The sequence below is a fragment of the Enhydra lutris genome, unplaced genomic scaffold (genome assembly GCF_002288905.1).
Source record: "Enhydra lutris kenyoni isolate GAN:26980312 unplaced genomic scaffold, ASM228890v2 scaffoldscaffold93, whole genome shotgun sequence".
Classification (NCBI taxonomy): Eukaryota; Metazoa; Chordata; class Mammalia; order Carnivora; family Mustelidae; genus Enhydra; species Enhydra lutris.
This window is the reverse complement of record NW_019154177.1, coordinates 862,696-884,151: the sequence shown is the minus strand read 5'-3', so window position 1 is coordinate 884,151 and position 21,456 is coordinate 862,696. Positions and strand designations below refer to the sequence as shown.

The 21,456-nt window shown below is 51.9% G+C and overlaps 4 non-coding genes across 4 annotated transcripts; 2 read left to right on the top strand and 2 right to left on the bottom strand.

Annotated features, from left to right (window-relative positions):
- Positions 1–800: 800 nt before the first annotated feature.
- On the bottom strand, positions 801–873 carry TRNAM-CAU. The gene has a single exon. It is a non-coding gene; the product is annotated as a tRNA-Met (tRNA).
- A 9,152-nt stretch (positions 874–10,025) lies between these two features.
- TRNAF-GAA lies at positions 10,026–10,098 on the bottom strand. Its single transcript has one exon. It is a non-coding gene; the product is annotated as a tRNA-Phe (tRNA).
- A 337-nt stretch (positions 10,099–10,435) lies between these two features.
- TRNAE-CUC lies at positions 10,436–10,507 on the top strand. Its single transcript has one exon. It is a non-coding gene; the product is annotated as a tRNA-Glu (tRNA).
- Positions 10,508–13,949: 3,442 nt separating this feature from the next.
- On the top strand, positions 13,950–14,031 carry TRNAL-AAG. The gene has a single exon. It is a non-coding gene; the product is annotated as a tRNA-Leu (tRNA).
- Positions 14,032–21,456: the final 7,425 nt, after the last annotated feature.

Sequence of the window (21,456 nt, the reverse complement as noted above, 5' to 3'; positions counted from 1 at the left end):
AGTGGATGAGACAGACCAGGGATGACTTTCAGGGAATATACAGTCTAAGCAGGTAGATGGGTAATAGGCAATACTGGTGTTAAATAAAAGGAGAAGGTAACCTCATATAGTAGTAAGTGCTAAGAAGAAGAAAAAGAGGGGCATCAGTGTAGTGGGGGGTTGGTGGCTGAGAGGCAGAATGGAGTATTAATTTCCTAGGGCTGCCTTAACCAGTTGCCACAAATTAGGTGGCTTAAAGCAATAGAAATTAATTTACTCACAGTTTTGGAGACTAGAAGCCCCAAATCAGGCTATCAACAGGGCTGTGCTGCCTTTGACGGTTCCAGGGAAGAATCCTTGCCTCTTCTCAGCTCTGGTGGCTGCTGGCAATCCTTGGACATGTGTTTTTGTAGGTCACTGACCGCTGCTGTACAGATGGGAGACGAGTTAGGACCAGATTAGACAGGGAGGCCAGGGCACGAAGATAGCATGCATCTAAGAAGAGGAAGCCACAACACTTGCTGAGAAAATTCAGTGTCAGGTTTTCATTTATCTGTCCATTGTCCCCCCCACCCAATAAATTAATTTGCATCAATAGAGGAATAACCTCCCAGGAAAGGATAGAAGTCAGAGGAACTTGGACAAAAGAGCTTGTTCATTGGAAAGAGATGAAGTCATTGCAGGTATAGAAGGAAAAAAGAGTCTCCGTGTGTATGGATCTACCAATCCAGGAAGAAGAAAGTTGGTACTTGCCCTCCGACAGCGGAAGGTCAGGCTCAGTGGCCAGGGTGCCATTTCCTGACTTAGGGCAAAAACGGAACTGCCCCCTCTGAGGTTCGAACTCAGGACCTTCAGATTATGAGACTGACGCGCTGCCTACTGCGCTAAGGAGGCAGGCGGGAAAAGCTTCTAAGCACATGAATTTAACAGTGGGTTTCACGTTGCTTCAACGTCGTTCTGTCCCAGGTTTCTTTCCCCTCACACTTCAAAAATGAAAGGTTCTGCTGCAACAGCTTCTAAAACCTGAGTCAGAAGGAGAAAGTAGCCGTTGGCGCTCCTGCCTTGGGCCCCTTCCTCTGAGCTACGACCCCTTCCCCGGCCCCAGAAGGACGTTCCCCAAATGTCAGTGAGGGAGACCCGCACACTTACCCGCCCCGCGTCCGCGGGCGTTCTGCACGGAGACCGCCTGCGCACCAGCAGTCCACGCGCTCGCGTGCGACCACCTTGCACAACACGGCCAAGTTCCTCCTGCAGCCTGCGGCCCTCCGTTTCGGGAGACAGCCCCTAGTCCAGGGGCTGCAGGCGTCCGGCCCGGGGACCCGCGGGACTGTGAACGGTCCCCAGGGGGAGGCGTCCGGAGCGCACGTCGAGGTGTGCCAGCGCTCGGGCTGGGGTGCGGGACGGGAGGAGGGTCCCCCCGGGTGTCCACCTGCCCGGAGACCCCCTCGGTTCGGAGCTCAGCGCGCAGGGGTGTCACATCCTGCACGGCCTCGCCCCTCCAGCCAACCCGGGGCTGTCAAGTGCACCTGCCCTGTGTCATCCCGCTTCTGCACCTGCCATCGCTGCCACCCCCCTGCCTGTCCCGCGAGCCCTGGTCTGTGGTTCGCGGGGGCGCGCGCTCGGAGCTGCGGCCCTCGGTGACTTCGCTTCGCCAAGAACCAAGCGTGGTTCTGCCTGGAGATGAACCGCTGTGCTGAGTTCAAGTCGTGCAGCTTAACGACTTCTGACTGCAGTGCGGTTGACCCGCGGTGGGACAGAGGACTCGGGTGTGGGGCAAGTCTGCACTTCCGCTGTCCCCGCGCAGCGCTGTTACGGGGCCCTTGGTTATTCCCTGAGCTACGTACCTGCCACCCCCCGACTTGTTCGTTCCCAAGCTAGTTTCGTTTTTTTCCCTGTGAGTAGCGTGACCGCAGTGTCTAAGGGTTTAGATCGGGAAAATCAGAACGATTGCCGCAGGAACGCCAGCACGACCCAGACGTCACCGAAAAAGTCGAAGCCACTGTGTTATTTCAAGGCCAGTTGGACGACCAGGTACAGAGGGATGTGGATGAGGGGAAGGCACAGTATGCAGAGAGGGTTTGGGACGTGACCTGGGGGAGAAGGAAGTGTGGACTTACACAGGGAAACTGAACCTACAAGTCCACGACATTCTGAATCAAGGATTTTTTTTCTCTCCCCAAATGACATCAACACTCGGTTGAAAATAGCGCTGGGTCTAATACTAGAAAACACCCACACATTATCTTACTGATGGTTCTATTTCCTGATTCGGAGGTTGTGTGGACAAACAACGCAGCATTTCCATACCGCCTATTGGCCTCTTGCAGGGAGGAGCTGATTCCAGCAGATGACCTGCTCTCTACAATACAGACGACCTGCTCTCTACAATATGACGTCAGATGACCTGCTCTCTACAGTATGATGTCAGATGACCTGCTCTCTGCAATATGATGTCAGATGACTGCTCTCTACAATATGATGTCAGATGACTGCTCTGTACAATATGTCGACTTGAGTCATGTGTCAAAATACAGCAGCAGCAGCACAAAATCCCCCAGCTCAGACCTACTTTTACTTGGTGCAGAGCACGGAAAACCTTCTTCCTGATCAGTGTGTATACTTAATGAAACTATCAGACACATAAAACAAATGATTGTTGGTATCTTGTTCAAGCACAAATGGGAACTTGCTCCAAATTCCATTTAGCCGATAAACTTTTTACCAAAGAAAATGAGAAGATACTATCTGGTGAATGTCCCATGCATCTTATAGGCAGCACTGCTAAAAAGAAATGTGGTTTGTTGACTCATGATTGAGGCTGTCATGGTTTATGCAGCTTTATGGTCACTGTTTACTTTCTTCAAAATGTGCATATACACTAGTGAGATTTCTGACTTTATAGAAATGGAAGGAAATAGCCTTCTTAAGTGTGTGTCTCAATGATGACTATCATTGTTGTGGGCTGTAGGAAAAAGGTTAAAACATTGGCCTTCTGTAGAATCTTTACTTCCAAAGTACGAGATAAAAAGAATGTCTTTCTTGAATTTGGAAACACTTGGAGAATGAGGGTTGTGAAAAAGACCACAGTAAAACAGAAATGTGTATGCTCTTTCTCCAACGTTGTTTAATGGTATGTGATGTAGATGGTGACAAAGGCTTACACACACACACACACACGAAAGACTCATTTTTTGGTGGAAATAAGATTGCTTCAGAAAGAAAAAACAACGGTCCCAGGAAAGGACAACCAAGTAGCCAAATGAAACAGGGCTTTCTTCATTTCTTTACTAAAAGTATAACTTATTTAAATCCAGGTTTTATTTCGCAAGTTCAAATTCCTGCTGTGCTTTTATCAAGATGAGGAGAACTGGAGAAGAAGCAGGTCTGCAGGCTGGGGAGGAGTCAAGGCCTCTGTGAGCGCGTTCGTGCCTTTTGGCCCTTCAGTGGAGATGGCAGTCCCATCCGCGGCTGTGCTCAGTGGGAAATGGGGTTGGAGGCGTAAGTCGTGGGAATCATCAGGGTGTAGACGGTACCTACAGTCACGTGATCAGTGAGCTCGGGCAGGCCAAGGGTGCACATACAGAATAGATGAGAACTCAGGTCAGAGCCCTGGAGAACTCCAAAATGTAGAGGTTGGGAAGAGGAGGAAATAAAGGAGGAACTACAATGAAGAAGAAAGAAAACAGAGGGTGGGGTGTTCCAGAACCAAGTGAAGAATGCGTTTGCATAAAGAGGAAATACCGACTGGGCCGGATGCTCCTGAGAAGCAGAGCAAACCGAAGACCAAGAATCGGCCACCGGGTTTCTCAAGATGGAGTCTGCTTGGACTTGGCTGGGTTTGTGGAGTGGAGGCTGAAGTCTGGTTCAAAGAGAGGAGATATGGGCTAAAGAGAGGAGCACAGTTAGAGGGATTCTCTACCCATGAGGACACGGAGATTTTGGAGAAAGTGGTGGAGTGTTTGATTTGACCAGGGGTTGGGAGTGGGACGAAGGACACGAAGGCTATCCAAGTTAGTAATGCTGGCGATGGCCCATGAGATCGCGGTTGCATAAGGAAGGAGGTAAAGAGCTGAGGAGGAAGGAGATGCATTACATCATTTGCCAGTGGGCAAGAGAAAAAGAGCTAAAAAGACCAGAAGTGGTCAGTATAAGGTACAATTGAAATGCGCATCTTGGGCTGCTACTGGAAATTTAAAATAAGTGTAAGGTCAAAGGTTGTGTGTTTTTCAAATCGCAGGTTATGTTGCCTTTGTGTGTCAGGAAATCATGTCAATGCATCAGAACTAGAATTTCATTTCATTTTCATTTCATTTAGGTGAAGGAGAATTGAGTCCAAAATGTCGGCGTCATTACAAGTAAGTGAGGGTTGTGACGTGAATGGTGTTTCTAATTATGGATCCCAGTAGAAAAGTTTGAGATACATCAGGGCAGGAAGGGAAAGGAAATAATCTTTAGAAATGAAAAGCCTAGGGGGGTATGGGGTGGGATGGGCAGCAAAGGCTGAGGGAACCCACACCCCGTGTGCACACCTGGGCCCCGTTTGCTCAACAAGGTTTGGCAAGTCCACGGTGTGCCCTGTGCAGCAGCAGGAAAGGAAGATAGCGTGGCAGGATTTTTTCTCACGAGTTTCACATATACCCGGAGAGGGTGAGAAGTACAGGCAGCTCGGGTCCTGACAGAGCGATTCGGGCAAATGTACCGAAACTGGTTTGTAAGCAGGAGGAAACCACAGTTCTCAGATTAAGGGATGTGTTAAGATTTCTCTCCTTTTGACAAAAAGACTAGCCTAGATTTTATCCGATTTTATCCTGAAATATTTTCCTGTTACCATCTTCATATCCTTTTTTTTTTTTTTCTCCTCCCTTTTTCTTCTCAGTCTCCTCCCCTGTCCTTCTCCCCTGCTGGGATCCCCCTTCCGAGCCAATGCTCCAGTGGGTTTAGGAGCTGATTCCCGGCGACATGTCCTCATCAGCTCTGCTGGCTTCCTCGCCTCCGGCGCCAGACCCCATCATGCTGACCTTGGGGAGTCCACGTGCCAGCGTGCTGGCTCAGTCGTACCTGCCACACTCTGCCAGTCCCGGGAATCCACAAGTCCCGGGAATTCTCCCTCTTCTGTACTCCCTGGATCTGTCTTCTTTCTCTCGCTGCCAGATTTGTGTCCTCCTGCGCCTCCTCCCCGGGGCTTTCCTCCAGTCTGGTTTCTTGGCTTCTATTCTTGCACGTCCCACGCTGTTTCTCCCAGGAGGTGTCCTGCAAGACGCCGGTGGGGCCGGGGCATGGGGGCTGAGGTCGGCCTGAGCCCTGAGAGCTAAGCTGTGAGTCTTTGAAGAGAGGCAGCCTTCCCCCTTCTGGAACTTCATCAGGCCCGAGGGCTGCCTTTCTGGAATTCATCCGTCCAAGTGGGTCATTATTGCATGATTTGCATAAAGGCTCTCTGCATGCTGGCTGTGGTCGCCCTTGCACGTGCTGGCGTGATAATACCGGCTCCGCTGACCTCCGTGTTCAGAGGGACACTTCTCTGGCTCCGAGAGGCTCTGAGGTCAAGCCCGAAGTCTTGAGCCTTGTCAGGGTAGAGCTCACAGGTGTTCTGACGATCTACCACAATGTAACGAAGAGTTCCAAAGCAGAGTGGCTTGCGGTGGGCAGGGTGATGCCCCCCACGGACACCCACGAATTGCTGGGACCCGTGAATGGCACGGGCCAAAGGGACTCTGCAGACGGGAAGGTTAAGGACTGTGAGACACGGAGGTGATCCTAGTCACAGGAGTCCTTGAAAGTGGCGGGGGAAGCAGAGAGCCAGAAAGAGAGGTGTGATGTCGGAAGGCCCACGAATGATGGCTCGAGCACGGCGGCCAGCAGCCTGTGCGAGCCGGACCGGCCACTGGCTTCCAGCCTGCAGGAAACAAAGAACCGGGTTCTGCAAGCTTCCTGGAGAGGGATGCAGCCCGCCATCGCCTGGATTTCAGCACGGTGAGACCACAGCCGGCTTCGGAGCTGGGCCCCGGGGAGTCAGCAAGAACTCCAGCCCGCAGGGCTTGATTGGGTTGGGGTGTCCCGAAGGGCCCGCTTTCGGGACCGGCTGACGCTCGTCATCAGCTCGTGATGTGCTTGGAGCTCAGCCGAGGCTGCTGCCCAGGATCCCCGGGCCTCTCCTCGAGGCTTGGTTTTCTCGCAGTCCGGTCACTGCGCTCTCCGAGGGAGCTGTCCAGGAGGGAGCTTTCCAAGACACCGGCTTAGAAGCTTCGAGAGTCCTTATGAGTCAGCCTGGAACTGTTGCCTGAGGGACAGAGAGAGCCCAAGCAGGGGGGACACCAGGGAGAAGCAGGCTCCCCGCAGAGCAGAGAGCCTGAAGCAGGACTTGATTCCAGGCCCCTGGGATCATGACCTGAGCTGAAGGCAGATGCTTAAGGACTGAGCCCCCCAGGCACCCTGGCAAGAAGGTTTATTGTCTGCAGACCTGAGAGCAAGGCAGCTCATGGGACAGAGAACTGCCCTCCCTGGGGTTTGGGCTGCTTTCTTTCACGAACAGCTGTTCACGAGGGGGCAGAATAGTCATTACCTGAGACGACGGATTTCTTGAAAACAAGCTCACATGCTTTTCTTCTGGTTACTGCCCCCACTGCCGTTTGGTTAGGGGTTTCTAGTCCTGGCACCCTAGGGAGGAGATTTTAGTATGTTAATGTAGCACAATCAAGGGAGATGGGAACTGTGGCCTACTTTACTTGTCAGCCATCCTGGGCCTGTCTGGGTTAATCCAGTTTCTTGCTGCTTTGTTTTGGAGTGCTGCCAGGACCAGTGCTGGCCTCTGACCTTCCCCACAGTGGGTCGTGGCCTCCTCTTTGCTGGCCTCCTGTTAGAGCCTCACTATCTGTCTTGTCCAGCAGAACTGTCACAGGGTCACTTCAGTGACATTCCATTAGGTGAGCTCAGATCCACTGGGACTGGGCCACAGGGTGTGACCGTCGGGTTAGTCTCCTGGGCTATTACACAACGTAGGTCTCCTTTCTCTCAGCCCCTGCACCTTTGACTCTCTCCTCGGGTCTAGTTGAACCAGTAACTAGTGATTTTCAAGGTTGGTTTCCCTGGCAACCAGTGTCCTTCCACAGAGGACCTAGAGCTTTCCAAAGTCATCCATTAACATAACAAAGGCACCTCTGTGGCTCTCCTCACTGAGGAAATTCCAAGGACTGTCGGAGCTCTGCACCAGGAACAACACAAAGACTGAATATATGTTTATCATTGTTAAAAATGAAAACTCCAGGCTCCAGATGGTGTCATTTAGGGCAAGTCACCTAACCTGGGCTTAATACCTAACCTGACTACAGTGTCCACCTCCCCCAGAAATGAAAGTCTTAACAGGTTGGTGTGGAATTTTCTGATTTGTACCAAAGAGATAATCTGTCGCATGGGCCTTCTCCAGCCTCACGAAGGAAGGTGAGGTCATCCACCAATTAAGACCCGCTGGCCCCTTCTCCTCTGGGAAGGCTGACTTCTGTGGGGGGTGGGCGGGTATCCCTCAGGCAGGCTACCTCACTAGTGCCCATCAGGAGATTCTCAACTGATTGGTTTAAGATTCCATTTCTGGGAGAGCCAAAACTGTCCTTAAGTCTTGGTTTGGTGACATGGGGCTTAGCAGAAGTGACTCCACTTGGGGCCCGTTTTTTTTTTTTTTTTTTTTTTTTTAAACACTGACCTATGTTTGGCCTTTAGGTTTTGCCCGCGGGGAAAGGCGGTGTAGTCGGTTGGGACTGGAAGAAACTCTTCTTACTCACCTACTATCCTGGGGATTTCTGCATTCTGCCCTGGGCCTTTCCCAAAACAGTAAGACTGTATCACATTTTGTAAATACTGCTGTGTAGGAATTGCACTGTGTGAGGACTGTATAATCCAGGACAGATTTGCAATGGGTCTGAACTTAAAGTTTTTTCAGGGACTTCTCACACAAAAACCTGGATGTGAATGTTCTTATTGGATTGGACAAAAGATCTGAAGGGAGATCTCACCAAAGAAGATACAGAGATGGCAAATAGGCAGCTGAGAAAGGTTTCAACATCATTAGCCACTAGGGAAAGGCAAATCACAAGCACAAGGACACGCCATTGTCTACCTATCAGAGTGGCTGAAACAGCTCCTGCCAGCCGGGTGGGGCTGCGGCTAGGAGTCTGAAGCCATGCAGGCTCTCTGGAAAGCAGGTGAGCAGTTTCTTTAAAAAGCTAACATCCAAGTACCATACCGCCCAGCAGTCGCACTCCTGACTATTTATTCCAGAGAAAGAAATGAAGGCTGGTATTTACAAAAACAAAACAAAACAAGAAAACCCTGTACACAGTGGTCTACAACAGCTTTATTCACAATAGTAAAACTCTGGAAACGACCCTGATGTCTCTCAGTGGAAGGATGTTCACAGTGGTAAATGCATAGCACGGAACAGGACTCATCAAGAGGAAGGAAGGGACGCCTGCCCTGGAAAACCTAGGTGGATCCCCAGAGAACTACAGTGAGAGCCAAAGCCCACCTCCACATCTCAACAGGTAACATGCTGGGCGAATCTATTTACACCCCACTCTTGAAACTGCCAAGCTATGGACATGGAAAGCAGATCAGGGGTTGCCACATGGGGGAGAGGGGCAGGAGCAAAGTGGATGTGGCTAGGAAAGGTCAAATTGGGGATCCGTGATGGTGGTGAAGGATGGGTTTTGTACCTTGACTTTATCAGAATCGGTATCCTGGAAGTGCTGGTGCTCTGACGTTTGGCAGGATGTCACCACTGGGGACCCCGAGGTAAAGGGGCCTAGTTGGAATCTCTGTATTATTTATAACTGCATGTGAATCTACAGTTGTCTAACAAAGATTTAATTCAAAGAAGATGGAGTTCAGGAGCTGAAAAGGAGCCATTTCTAAAGTGTCCATACAAGAGGGGGAGAGGACAGTCAGAGACAGAGGGCCAGAGCACAGAGAAGAGTGGCAGGAGCGGCCGGAGAAGCACAGGAACTGCTCCAGGAGGGAAGAGTTGTCTGTCCTTTGCAGCCTGCACACAATTAACTTCAGGACCACCAAGAATCATGGCATTTGAAGGCTGGGAAGTGGAGGGTCCTATTCTCCTGGGACTGGAAGCCACACCTCAGTGGAAGAGCAACCCAGGAAGGAAAGGAGCAGAGACAAAAGTTCTTCCTGCAACAAGCTTGGTGGTGAGTGGAAGGCGCATCTGGGCAAGAGTCACGAGGGCAGGACAGGAGGGCTTGTGGTCTGTCTCTGCCATCTGAAGAGGGACAGTTAGACGTTCCGGACTCTGAAGGCAGGCAGCGAAGGGAGAGCGGTCACAGGCAGGGCCGAACAACGGGGAGGGCGTCCTGGAAAGAGGGAGCACTGCTCCTTCGAGTAGAAAGAAGGCGAGACTGGGGTGTGCGCAGAGCCGGAGAATGAGGAGGAGGGGGCGGAGGGAGGCCGGGGCAGTGTCCTGTCCCTCCCCTCCCGCCGCCCTGCAGCCGGCCCGCGGGGTTCAGCTCCGATGGCTCCGCGGCCCGGGCCCCCGCCCTGCCGTCCCCCTGGCGGGCCTCTGTCGCGCGTCTGAGCTGCGGGGGTCCTCCTGCTCAGCACCCGCTTGCTGAAGGCACGTGGGGAGCGGCGTCCCTCACGGCGACCTTCCTCGCCCCGGCTCTTCGGAGCACCGGTCCGGCGCGCGGGGGACTGGGGGACGGGGGTGGGGTCGGAACGACCGTGCGGCTCCCGGCGGCTGGGAAAGCTCCGTCCGAGCGAGACCGGCGGGTCCGCGCGGAGGAGCCCAGGGCGGGCGGGCGAGGCCCGAGGCCGGAGCCCGAGATGCTGCGCGTCGGTGGGCACGGAAAGGGGCATCCCCCGCGCTCGCGGCCTCCAGCACGGTGCTGCCGCGCCCCCGCCCCGGGGCCACCCTCGTACCGCACAGTCTTTCCGTGCCTTCTCTGTTTGGGAAAAAGGCCGCGCGTTTTCTCGGGTCAACGAATATTTTCATATTTGTAGGCAGATTCAGTATTTTCACGGTTACTAGGCTCTAAAAGACGAGCTCCTCCTGCCGAAACCCGGGATCGAACCAGGGACCTTTAGATCTTCAGTCTAACGCTCTCCCAACTGAGCTATTTCGGCTCCGCCCCCGGCCCCGCAATAACGCAGATGACTTGGTCGCCGGAGTCATTCCACGCGCGGTACGGTCCGTGCTCGCCTGACACGCGGCGCGACGAGCACTCGGAGGGAGCCCAGGGTCAGTCCGGCAGCCTTTCCGCCTTGGGACGCGTGCGATCCACGACGAACAGGAGGACCGCGCGCCTCCGCGCCCTGAGGACCGCTCCGGGGCCTGTCACCGCCGCGGGTCCTCCCGGGCGGGGCAGCGCGGGAGGTGCAGCCCAACTGGCGCTTGAAGGCGCTGGAGGGCGGGCCAGGTGCGTCCAGCCCATAGGCCGCTTCAGACAGTCGTTTCTCAACCTCCCTGGTGGTCTAGTGGTTAGGATTCGGCGCTCTCACCGCCGCGGCCCGGGTTCGATTCCCGGTCAGGGAAGGGTCGTCTTTTTCTCCCCCCCGTTCGCGCCGGGTCTTTTCGCCGCCAGGCGGGTGCGGAGTATCCTGTAAAGACTCGGCCTTGAATTCTGGAAGAGTTAACTCCTCATTTTCACACGAGGTGCCTTTTGCTTAGAAATTCTCCAGCAGTATTGATATTCCAAGTGTAAACGACAGGCAACGGAGTTACAGAGCACGCCCCACCCCCCACAGGTGGTCCGCGAGGCGGCCTGTCGGGCCATCTCAGATCGGTTGATGCCCGCCCCCCCCGGAATTTCGGACCGAAACGGCCACCCGCAGGGTCGTTCCTCACCTGGCGAGCACCCACAGGACGGTTAGGAGAGGCGGGGTCGGGAAGTCACGTGGCGGCGGCAGCAAGTGCGCGCGGGGTCGCCCCGCAGCACCCCCCACCCCCACCCCGGTCCCAGTCCCGCCGGGTCCCAGCCCAGTCCCGGCTGCGGGTGGCTGTAGCTGTCGGATCAGGGGTCCGGGGCGGGGAACTGCCGGGGGATCCCCCGGACGCTGGCGCGCGCGGCCCCAGCATTCCGGACCGCGCACCCGCGAACGCAGATTGTCACCAGCCGACTCTGTCCAGGCTCTGGGTCTCTGTGCTGCCTAGGTCCCGGCCGAGCGCCCTGGCCCGAGTCTTTGAGACTCGGTCCGTCTAAGCAGGGGTCACATTGTATTGCTTATTTCCTTCTCATTTCTCGTAAAAGTTCCAAGCACGTCTGACCTCTGCAACCCGCCACACGAACACTGTGGTGCCTCTCATCGCGCTTCACCAGCAGACGGGGACGTGATTTGTACTTGACCGTATTAAAGGAAGCCGCAGTCTTCTGGTTAATTGCACATCCCCTGCCTTCCCCGCCTCCTCCCCCCACCCCATATAAAATTCATGATCTCCGAAACCTCTGAGCTGGAACACTGCTTTGTCATCTGGTCAATCCTCTCCTCCAGTTAGTAACTTTAACACACGTGTAAGATTAAGTTGTCTAAGAAATTTGCCTACTGTGGACCTGGACACTAGCTTGGCACTGAGTATATGCAGGAAACCAAAGTCCACAAGGAGCAGTCTGGTGGGCGAACAGGGCCAGGACCCACTGTGCTAAGATACAGCTTAGGGACATTTTTTTCTCTGTGGAAAAAGAGTACCAGCTTATTAGAGAAGGAGAAAAATCATACAGCTTACAAAGAAGAGTCCCTTGTCTCTAATCTGATGAGCTTTATGTGGAGGAGTTACCAAAAAGAAAAAAAAAAGCATTAAGCACATTCAGGGGTCCCATCCAGACTACTCCCTAAAAAGAGATGTAAAAAGAAATGAAGCAAAGGACTGTTGTAAATACAGAGAAGACAGAATATGGCAGCGCTCAGGAAGCAGTTGCCATTAGGCCTGGAGCGCTGCTGCTTTCCAGTGAGAGGTTAGGCAGAAAGGCACAGAATACCTTCAGTATATAGGGCAAGTTGCCGGACTATACTGTCTGTAGCTCACACTGGGTCAGTCTTGCTGAATGAGTGAGTGGACTGCTGATATAATCACTTTCTCTCAACTTATGTCCTCATGTTCTGTACGTTTCCCCCTGAGTTCATCGTGCAGGAATGCAAACACGAGAAAGAGAAAACTGGTTCCTGGACTGATGTCTTGAGGGACCACTGACTCAACACCCAGCAGGAGGGTACTCTTGCTCTGTGTCTCTAAGCCTAAAATGGTCACCAAGTGCCTGGTCTGTACCAAGCTCTGGCTATCTTGCTCTCAGAGATCCAGAACCCCTGGGAACACGCAGTCCCGACATCGGAGAGGAGTCTGCTGCCAGGGTGAGGGATTGAAGGAGAATCAGAGAGAGCCCAGGTGAGGACAGCATACACCACAGGCGAGGGAGGAGTCTCCCACCTGGGGATACATGGTGGAACAGGTAACAGTGAGGCTTCCTTTGACAAGGAAATCGGGAAGGGGGTGACAGTGTTGCTTTTGCTCTCTTGATAGAAGATTCTCTCCCCCCAGGAAAGAACATGTGGGAATTGCTACAGTGTCGCAACTAAGGATGGTGAGACACCGGTGAACCACTTTGTGACCTTTCACATTACTTATGTATCTATTTATTTGTTTTTTTTTGTAGCAACAGGATCACCTGATTGAGTATTCAACCATCTGTCCTCCCCCTCCCACCTGCTTCCCAAGGAAATCCTCAGTCTCATTCCACAGTCACTGGCTGTTTCACAGGCCACCTTCTCTCCACTAAAAGGAGGGTGGAAGATGGACAAACATGAACCAGTCCCACACAGAGGGGTGTGTGGGGCTCTCTTTGGGCTCTGAGTTGTGATCCCGGGGTTGTTTAAAAAATGGAATGGAAAGAGAGGACGTCACGAGGAGGATGTGAACGGGTCCAACGCCACTTTACACTCACAAATGGTTAAAATGCTAGATTGTAGGTAATGTTTATTTTTAAGCACAACTTAACACAACAAGAGGCCCTGTCCTGGGCTGGGAGTAAGGGAGTTCCTGGCCCTGGTGGGAGACAGTCCGCCATCCACAGGGTACAAAGCCAGGGTTCGGCCATCCGGGACAGTCTCCTCCTCCGCAGGCGGACGAACGCTGCGATCGCGGTGCAGGCGCCACAGGCCTGCCGGGAGCTCCGCAAGCAACCCGTCAGGCCGACACTTCCAAGGGGCGTCTCTGGCTCCGTACGCCAGGCTGTCTGGTCCCATCTGGGTCTGTGCACGTCTCCCGAAGACGGCACTCCAGGAAAGCCCCGTGACCCAACCCTGACACCGCCGCGGCCCGGGGACCCTGCGGGGGTCGGAAGTGGGCGGAGCCCCCGGGCCCTCCAGGCTGCGCGGGAGCAGCTCCGGGCATCAGAGCCGTCTGAGCCGTTTTAGACGAGGGGGAGGCCTGCGAAGGCCGAACGGGGAGAGCTTTGCGAGAGCTGACCGTGAGGAGCGGGGCGGGGCGGCGGCCCCGAGGGCACCCAGCTTCCGGCGTCCGGAACCCCGAGAGCGCGGCCCGGGGCTGCGGTAGCCGTTACCGCGCAGAGCCCCCCACCAGCAGTTCGGGGGTCCTGTGAGGAAGGCCGGTCTTCACCGTAATGCCCGCTCGCTCCACGCCCTGAACTGCTGACAGTGAAGCGCCGAGCGGAGACGGCGGCTAGCGACCGCGACCTTAGTTTTGACGTAAAACGCGCACCGCGCCTGCCCGCATCCGAACATCCGCGACGGGTCCCGGCGTCGGGCCGGGGGAGCTCCGCGCCTGCGCAAAGGAGAAGCGGCGCGCGCGGCTGACGGCCTGCGCGGTGACGACAGAAGGGACTGCGCGCGGCCGCCCGGCGGCTCGGGTGGGCGGGGCTCCCGGCGCGCAGTGACGGAAGCCGGCCGCGGGTCCGGAAGCGGGGTTCCGGCGGGGCGCTGTTCCGGTCTCTAGGGGGCCGAGAGGGAGGCCCCATACCGGAAGTGGTAGCGTGGCCGAGCGGTCTAAGGCGCTGGATTAAGGCTCCAGTCTCTTCGGGGGCGTGGGTTCGAATCCCACCGCTGCCAAGACCTTTTTTTCCTTCGCGCCCAGGGCGGCCGCGTCCTCCGGTCAGTTGTCCTGCAGGGACCGCTGTTTACGCAGAGGCCGGAGGGCCGCCCTGGAACCTTCGGCCTCGAGGACAGGCCAGTGCGGGGCAGGGGCCGCGGGGACGCAGTCCCACGGCCCAGAAGTGCTTTCGTGCACGAGGTCCTGTACTTCGGGTGGCGGCCATCCTCTCCGCGCTCGGACCGAGCCGCCCGCGCCCGCGACGTCGCTCATCTTCCTGCAGCCGCGGCCTCACTTGCAGATGGGAAAGCGCCGGTGATGGGCCCACGACCGCGGACCCCCCCAGCGCCGGGTGCCGTCCAGCCTCGGGTGTCGTCCGGCCTCGGGTCCCCCCATGTGCCGGGTACCCCCAACCTCGGGTGTCGTCCGGCCTCGGGTACCCCCCCCAACTCCCAGCGCCAGGTGCCCTCGAGCTCGGGGTGCCCCCACCCTCGGTGCTCTCTAGCGTCGGGGGCCGCTCCCAGCCTCAGGGGCCCCCCAGCGTCGGGTGCACTCCAGCGCCTAAGTCTGTCGCCGGTTCTCTCGCCCTCTGCTGCTTTTCTGCTTCCACTCACCTGCGTGCCGCGTCTCTGCGACCGTCGGTTTGGGACTCCCTGCCCGGAGCAGACCTTATGCACCCATGGCGTCTCTTTCTCATTTTCCAGTCCTTAGCTTGGAGGCTGTTTCCTCCTGGAAGCCTGCCCTGGCCTCCCTCTCTCCCTCCTACCAGCTCCAGCGTTACAGTTAGGCGTAGGGAGGGGGTTGGGAGGGGATGGGGGGGGTAGGGAGGGGGTATGGAGCAGGAGAGCTCGGAGTACCCTGCCCTCACCACGAAGCTCAGAGTCCAGTGGGGTTCACAAGCATTAGGTAAGTTATTGTGCAAATACGGTATAATTTCTGCCAAAAAAGATCATTCTGTGTGTGGACTTCGAAGCTCCAGATTTAAGAGGATGGAGAAGTTGGAGAAGAGCACAGGCTGCATGCTGGCTAGAAGGCCGCGCCCCGTGTTCCACGTGGTTACTGATGAAGTTCTAGAACCTAGGTAAGGTTCGGTGGGGTGAGGTCCGGAGCCGATGACCAAGAAAGAATTCTTGAGACATCTTTGGTGCAAAATGGTGGTTTATTAGAGCACGGGGACAGGACCTGTGGGCAGACGGAGATGCTGCCCCGGGGATGTGAGGAGTGGCTGATTATATACACAGAAGTTGGGTGGGTGAGGACAAAGGGGTGTTCAGAAGGGCTATGGGGTAAAGAAGACTGTCAGGATATTGAAGGCCTGGTTACTATCAAGCCAAGGCCGCTTTCCCTCTAATGAGGCACTAACGTGAAGACAATTGGGAGTCTCCTGGTGGAATGTCACAATCCTGCTATCAAGCGTCCTTGTTAGTGAGATTTAGGTTTAGAAGAAATTTAACTTTATTTACTTTTCCTTCTACCTCAGCCTCCTCTAGTTTTGTTTATGGAGGGGAGGGTGATGTTAGGGCTTGAGGAACTGAGTTATGTGCCTCTGGAAATTGGGCTATTGATAAGGTAACTTCTTTGTTGTAAATCTCAAGGACATTTGTAAACCAAGGGAGACTCCTGCCTTGCAGGCCTGTGATCTCTGCAAGTTAACGATTTGTTTTTCTTTTAGGGCAGCCAGGGGTGCCTGAGGAATGTCACACATATTACTGAGGGGAGCGGGTGGAGAGGGGGTGCAAGGTGCCAGCTTTTGCTTTGTCCTCAGCCAGCTTCCTGCTCTCTCATCAGTTACTTCTGGTGGGATGGCCGGCAGGTCTTCACCGAGTCCGTTTCTGCGTGCATGGTGGGGATCCTTATCATTTCACTCACCAAAACCAATTCTCTGATTCTCTGCAGACACCAACAAATCACACAAGACTGTACGCCACTTTATTTATTTTAAAGATTTTTACTTCTTAAGTAATCTCTACATCCAAGGTGGGGCTCAAACTTATAACCCAGGATGAAGAGGCACAGGCTGTAGTACTGAACCAGCTGGACACCCCAACTGCAGCCCACGTTAGATGGCATTTACAGGTCCCAGATTTCCCTTACTTCTGACTGAGCAGCTACAAATCCGGGGTTCCAAAGACCCCCTCCTTGCATTGGATAAGAGGCCCAGGGCAAGCTAGGCGGGGGTTGGGGATTCCAGAGCTTCCGTGCCCACCATAGCTGGGCCGCCTTCCCAGCACCACCATGCCTTCAACATTTCTGAGGCTCTCCTAATTCTGTCACTTAGGTTATTATTGTTACTTTTTTGAATGGACAGTTTTATCGTGTAGGCATGACAGGTTGTAATCCCCAGCCCTTTTCCCCTCCTGGGAAGGTTGGGGAAGGAGGTGGTGGCTGGAGGTTCTAGGCTTCTAACTATGGCTTGGTCTTTCAGCTACTAGACTCGTTCTGAAAGTGTCTAGGAATCTACCCTGCATGGCCTTGTTAGAATAAAAGACGCTGCTGGCATGCAGGAAATTCCAAGAGACGTAGAAGCTATGTCAGCAACTGGGGACAAAGACCAAATACATCTTTCTTATTATTCCACAGAGTCCATAACTGTCCTTTGTCCTGGACTGTCTTCCAAAGATATGCATATAAAGAACAGCCTTGGAAGACAGACATGGTGTCACGTCTGGTGCGAAGGACTGGGGTTCTGAGCTCCCTGTGCCTAGGCTTCCTGTCCTGCAACACTGCCCCCTCTGTGTGCAGCATCCGTCTGACCCATTGGAGCCACCTTGTGGGAATGGGTGCTTGTGAGGCATCTGCAGGGAGGCTGATAATGTGGCTCCTGCTCTTACCTGAGAATAAAATGTCCTTTATCTCTGAAGGGTGGCGGAATATGTGACTTTGGCATAAGAATTATTTCGAGCTAAAGGCACTTAACAATACAGGTGCAAGAAGGGTGCTCTGACCCTCTCCTTTTTCTTCTGGAAAGCAGGAGATAAAACCCTTATGTGGAAGATGTCCTCCTTATGTACCAAGATGAAAGTAATTTTTTTTTAAAGATTTTTATTTATTTATTTGATAGACAGACATCACAAGGAGGCAGAGAGGCAGGCAGAGAGAGAGGAAGGGAAGCAGGCTTCCCGCTGAGCAGAGAGCCCCATGCAGGGCTCCATCCCAGGACCCTGGGATCATGACTCAAGCTGAAGGCAGAGGCTTTAACCCACTGAGCCACCCAGGCGCCCCTGAAAGTAATTTTCTTAACATCCAGGGTAGGAGATCAAAGCTGGAAGGATTCTGTATCGATCTTGGTAAAATAATTCTTCCTGTAGCCTCCTCATCTGTTTTACTTGTCCACCATTGCCTCTCCTTTGTTCAACCTAATGTAAAAGCAGTTCAGTTTTGCCACTTTTCTGGATATTCATTTCCTTCTGAGGGTTCACTTGTCATGTAAAACTTTCATGAAGTAAGTTTGTATGGTTTTCTCTTGTCCATGTCCCATGTCAGGCCCCAGTGAAAATCCTGAGATGGTAAGGTAAATTTTTGCCTTCCATCTCTGACCCAGCAGTCTCTTGTGTTCCACGAGCCACCTTGAAACTGACAGGTTAATTAGTTACCTTATAAATACAGTGAAATATCAGAATATTCACAGTTCTTGATAGACACATGTTGTCAACAGGCAGAGAAAAGGAAGGGTGTTTAAATTGTTACCAGTTACGTGTAAGTTACAACTGGAATTTAGGAATTACACTGCTGGGAAGGGAGGCAGCATAGGAGACTGCATAAAGCCAAAGAATCATACTCCTATTGTTATTTCCTTATTTGCTCTTTTAGTCACTTGTCCTTGCTTTCCACTTTGAAATTTGAGAGTTGCCCTCTGGTGCTCATTATCCCACAACTGATTTCCATCTTCTGTCCTCCCGGTACAATGCATTTTCTCATGCTGAGACATGTCTGAAATTATGTTGATATGGATGAACTACCTGATATTTTCCATTTTGTAAAATTTGAGCACATTGGATTTACTGGTTGCCTTATCTTGTCACTTGATTAGTTTCCTGTCAGTCTTGATATTATTCCCTAATTCTTCAAAATAACAGTGAAACTCCTAAATGCTCTTTTCTTTCTGGTCAGTGCATCGGGTGTTATTTTTCCCTGGAGATCTTCCTCCCAGACTGCTTCTCCATCATGTTCGTCCGGATCCACTGCACAGAACTGGGGCTTTGCCTTTGACGCCTCCTTCCTTTTGCTGTAAAGTCTGCTTCTTGGGTCCCATCTCTCTTTTTTTAAATTCTTGATTTCACTGATTTGCTTGAGTGGAGTTTATGATAAGATAAAAACATGTGAGATAAAATTTTTGAGACCTTTCATGTCTTTAAAATATCTTTATTTTACCTAATAATTGATTAATCATTTGATTATAGAAATCTAAGTTAAAATTGTTTCCCTTAGGATTTTTTTTTTAAAGATTTTATTTATTTATTTGACAGAGAGATCACAAGTAGGCAGAGAGGCAGGCAGAGAGAGAGGGGGAAGCAGGCTCCCCACTGAGCAGAGAACCCGATGCAGGCTCAATCCCAGGACCCTGAGATCATGACCTGAGCTGAAGGAAGAGGCTTAACCCACTGAGCCACCCAGGCGCCTCTCCCTTAGGATTTTGAAGGCATTACTCTGCTGTCTGTCATCTTCAGGTGCTCTTCTTGATTATTCCAATGGTAATTTCTTTTCTTTTTTTTTTTTTTTTAAAGATTTTATTTATTTATTTGACAGAGAGATCACAAGTAGGCAGAGAGTTCAGGCAGAGAGAGAGAGAGAGAGAGAGAGAGAGAGAGAAGCAGGCTCCCCACTGAGCAAAGAGCCCAATGCGGGGCTTGATCCCAGGACACTGAGATCATGACCTGAGCCGAAGGCAGCGGCTTAATCCACTGAGCCACCCAGGCGCCCCGGTAATTTATTTTCGACTTTTCTTTTTCCTGCCTGAAAACTCTGACATCTTTCTTTTATCCACAGTATCTTGTGCAGATGTTTTGCCATTCATTGAACCATGTGCTTGGCAGGCCTTTCCCTGTACGAACGGATTTTCTTACACGATTAGATAATTTCCTGTGTCTTTTGTTCATTTCATTGTTTTGGAACTTCTGCTAAATGGGATTCCTTCTCTAGATTTTTTTTGTTTCCCTTTTATTTTATATATTTGAGAAGATATGCAAGTGTAAACATTTTGAAGCACAATATCAAAACAAGCACTTTTGAACAGATCACTCAAAATGTAGAGCTGCGCTGTCCAGTACGGCACCCACAAGCTCCAGGTGGTGAGTTGGCACTTCAAACGTGGCTCACGTGAGTGAGGAAGTGAATTTTTAATTCTATTTAAAATTTAAATTTAAAAAGAGCATTCTGCATTCTGTTACTGCAAAACTTCCCTTTTTATTTATTTTTTTGGTAACATATAATGTATTATTTGCTTCAGGGGTACAGATCTGTGAATCATCAGTCTTACACAATTCACAGCGCTCACCATAGCACACACCCTTCCCAGTGTCCATCCCCCAGCCACTCCAGCCCTCCCTCCAGCCCCCAGCAGCCTATCAAAAAACTTCTTAGTATGTTTGGGACAACTTGATTTGTGAATTTATTTTTTCAACTGTAAGCTTTATGAAATCCAAGTACAGACCTAAGTATAGTATTTCTAATGAAAATGTAGCTGTAAATGTAGAATACAGCAAAAAATACAATACTTCATTAATATGTTTTTGACTGTATATTGAAATGATGGTTCAAACATAGTGGGCCACTTTGAAATACACTACTAAAATTAATTTCTTTTCATTCTTTTAATGAGAACCTTTTAAATTATGTTTCTGGCTGGCATTACGTTTCTATTGGCCAGGTCTGGGCTAAAATATTACTAAGACATTTGCATCAACTTATGTGCCTCTCTCCTATCCCATCACTGTGACTCCTTTTCAGAGGTAACCCCTATGCTAAATTCTGTGTTTATCGTTCCTTTACATACACAAATAATGCACTTATGAGTAGCTCTCCAGTCAATGTATGACTTTGTCTTCCTCGCTTCTGAACTTCATACGAACGGCACCAAACTGTATGTTGTCTCCCGGGCCTTGCTCTTCCCATTCGAACTGTCCACTCTCGACTCACGTTTCTGTGTGGATAACGCGATTAGGTCGTTCACGTTTGTTTCCGTAAGGCATCCATTGTTTCAATATGGCAAAATATATTTTTCTAGTTAGTGTTGCTGAACATCTGGGTTGTTGCTGGGTTTTGCGATGATGAGCGACAGCTCCGTGGAAGCCCTTGTACCGGCTGTGAGTGCGAGCGCGCGAGTGTGTCTCGGGCCGTGTCCCGAGGGACAGATCTGTAAGGTGGTAGGGGACAGGTCGGGTTTACTCGACAGCATCCGTTCGTTTTCCAAAGCGGCTGCACGAGTTCACAGCCTCAGCTGGACATACGGCAACTTCATGTCCAGGCCAACACTTGGCAAGGCCCCTTGTTTTCGTCTTTCTCAGTCTAGCAGGAGTCTCACGCTGTCACTGTGCCGAGTTCCTTATTATGGACGCTGGACTCCTTTCTGTGTTTAGTCATTGCTGTTTTTAAACTTTCTGTGAAGTACTTATTCACACTTTCTGACTTTTTGGGGGTTGTCTTTTGCTTATTGATTTAAAGGAATTTTTTTTTTGAAGATTTTATTTATTTGACAAACAGAGATCACAAGTAGGCAGAGAGGCAGGCAGGGAGAGGACGGGGTGGGGTGGGGTAGGGTGGGGGGGGGAAGCAGGCTCCCTGCTGAGCAGAGAGCCCGATGTGGGACTTGATCCCAGGACCCTGAGACCATGACCTGAGCTGAAGGCAGAGGCTTAACCCACTGAGCCACCCAGGTGCCCCTAAAGGAATTTTTATATAAGGTCAAATCATATTAAACTGCCATGATTCAACCTTTAGATACAGCGATTCATGAGACTCAACCTAAAATATTTATTTAGTTATTTTTGAGAGACTGTGAAGTGGGGAGGGAGGGGCAGAGGGAGAGAGAGAATCTTTTTTTTTTTTTCTTAAGATTTTATTTATTTATTTGATAGCGATCACAATCAGGCAGAGAGGCAGGCAGAGAGAGAGAAGGAAGCAGGCTCCCCGCTGAGCAGAGAGCCCGATATGGGGCTCGATCCCAGGACTCTGGGACCATGACCCAAGCTGAAGGCAGAGGCTTTAACCCACTGAGCCACCCAGGCGCCCTGGGAGAGAGAGAATCTTAAGCAGACTCCGTGCTCAGCTCAATGGCTGATGCAGGAGTGGCTCTCCCAACCCCAAGATCATGACCTGAGGTGAAATCCAGGGCCATGTAATCAACTGAGCCAGCCAGGCGCCCCCAACCTAAAATATTTTAGATGAAAATTATTTGCCAAGTGTGTGTGTTCAAAATATCTTAAGTCATGAGAAAATTGTATTTTCCC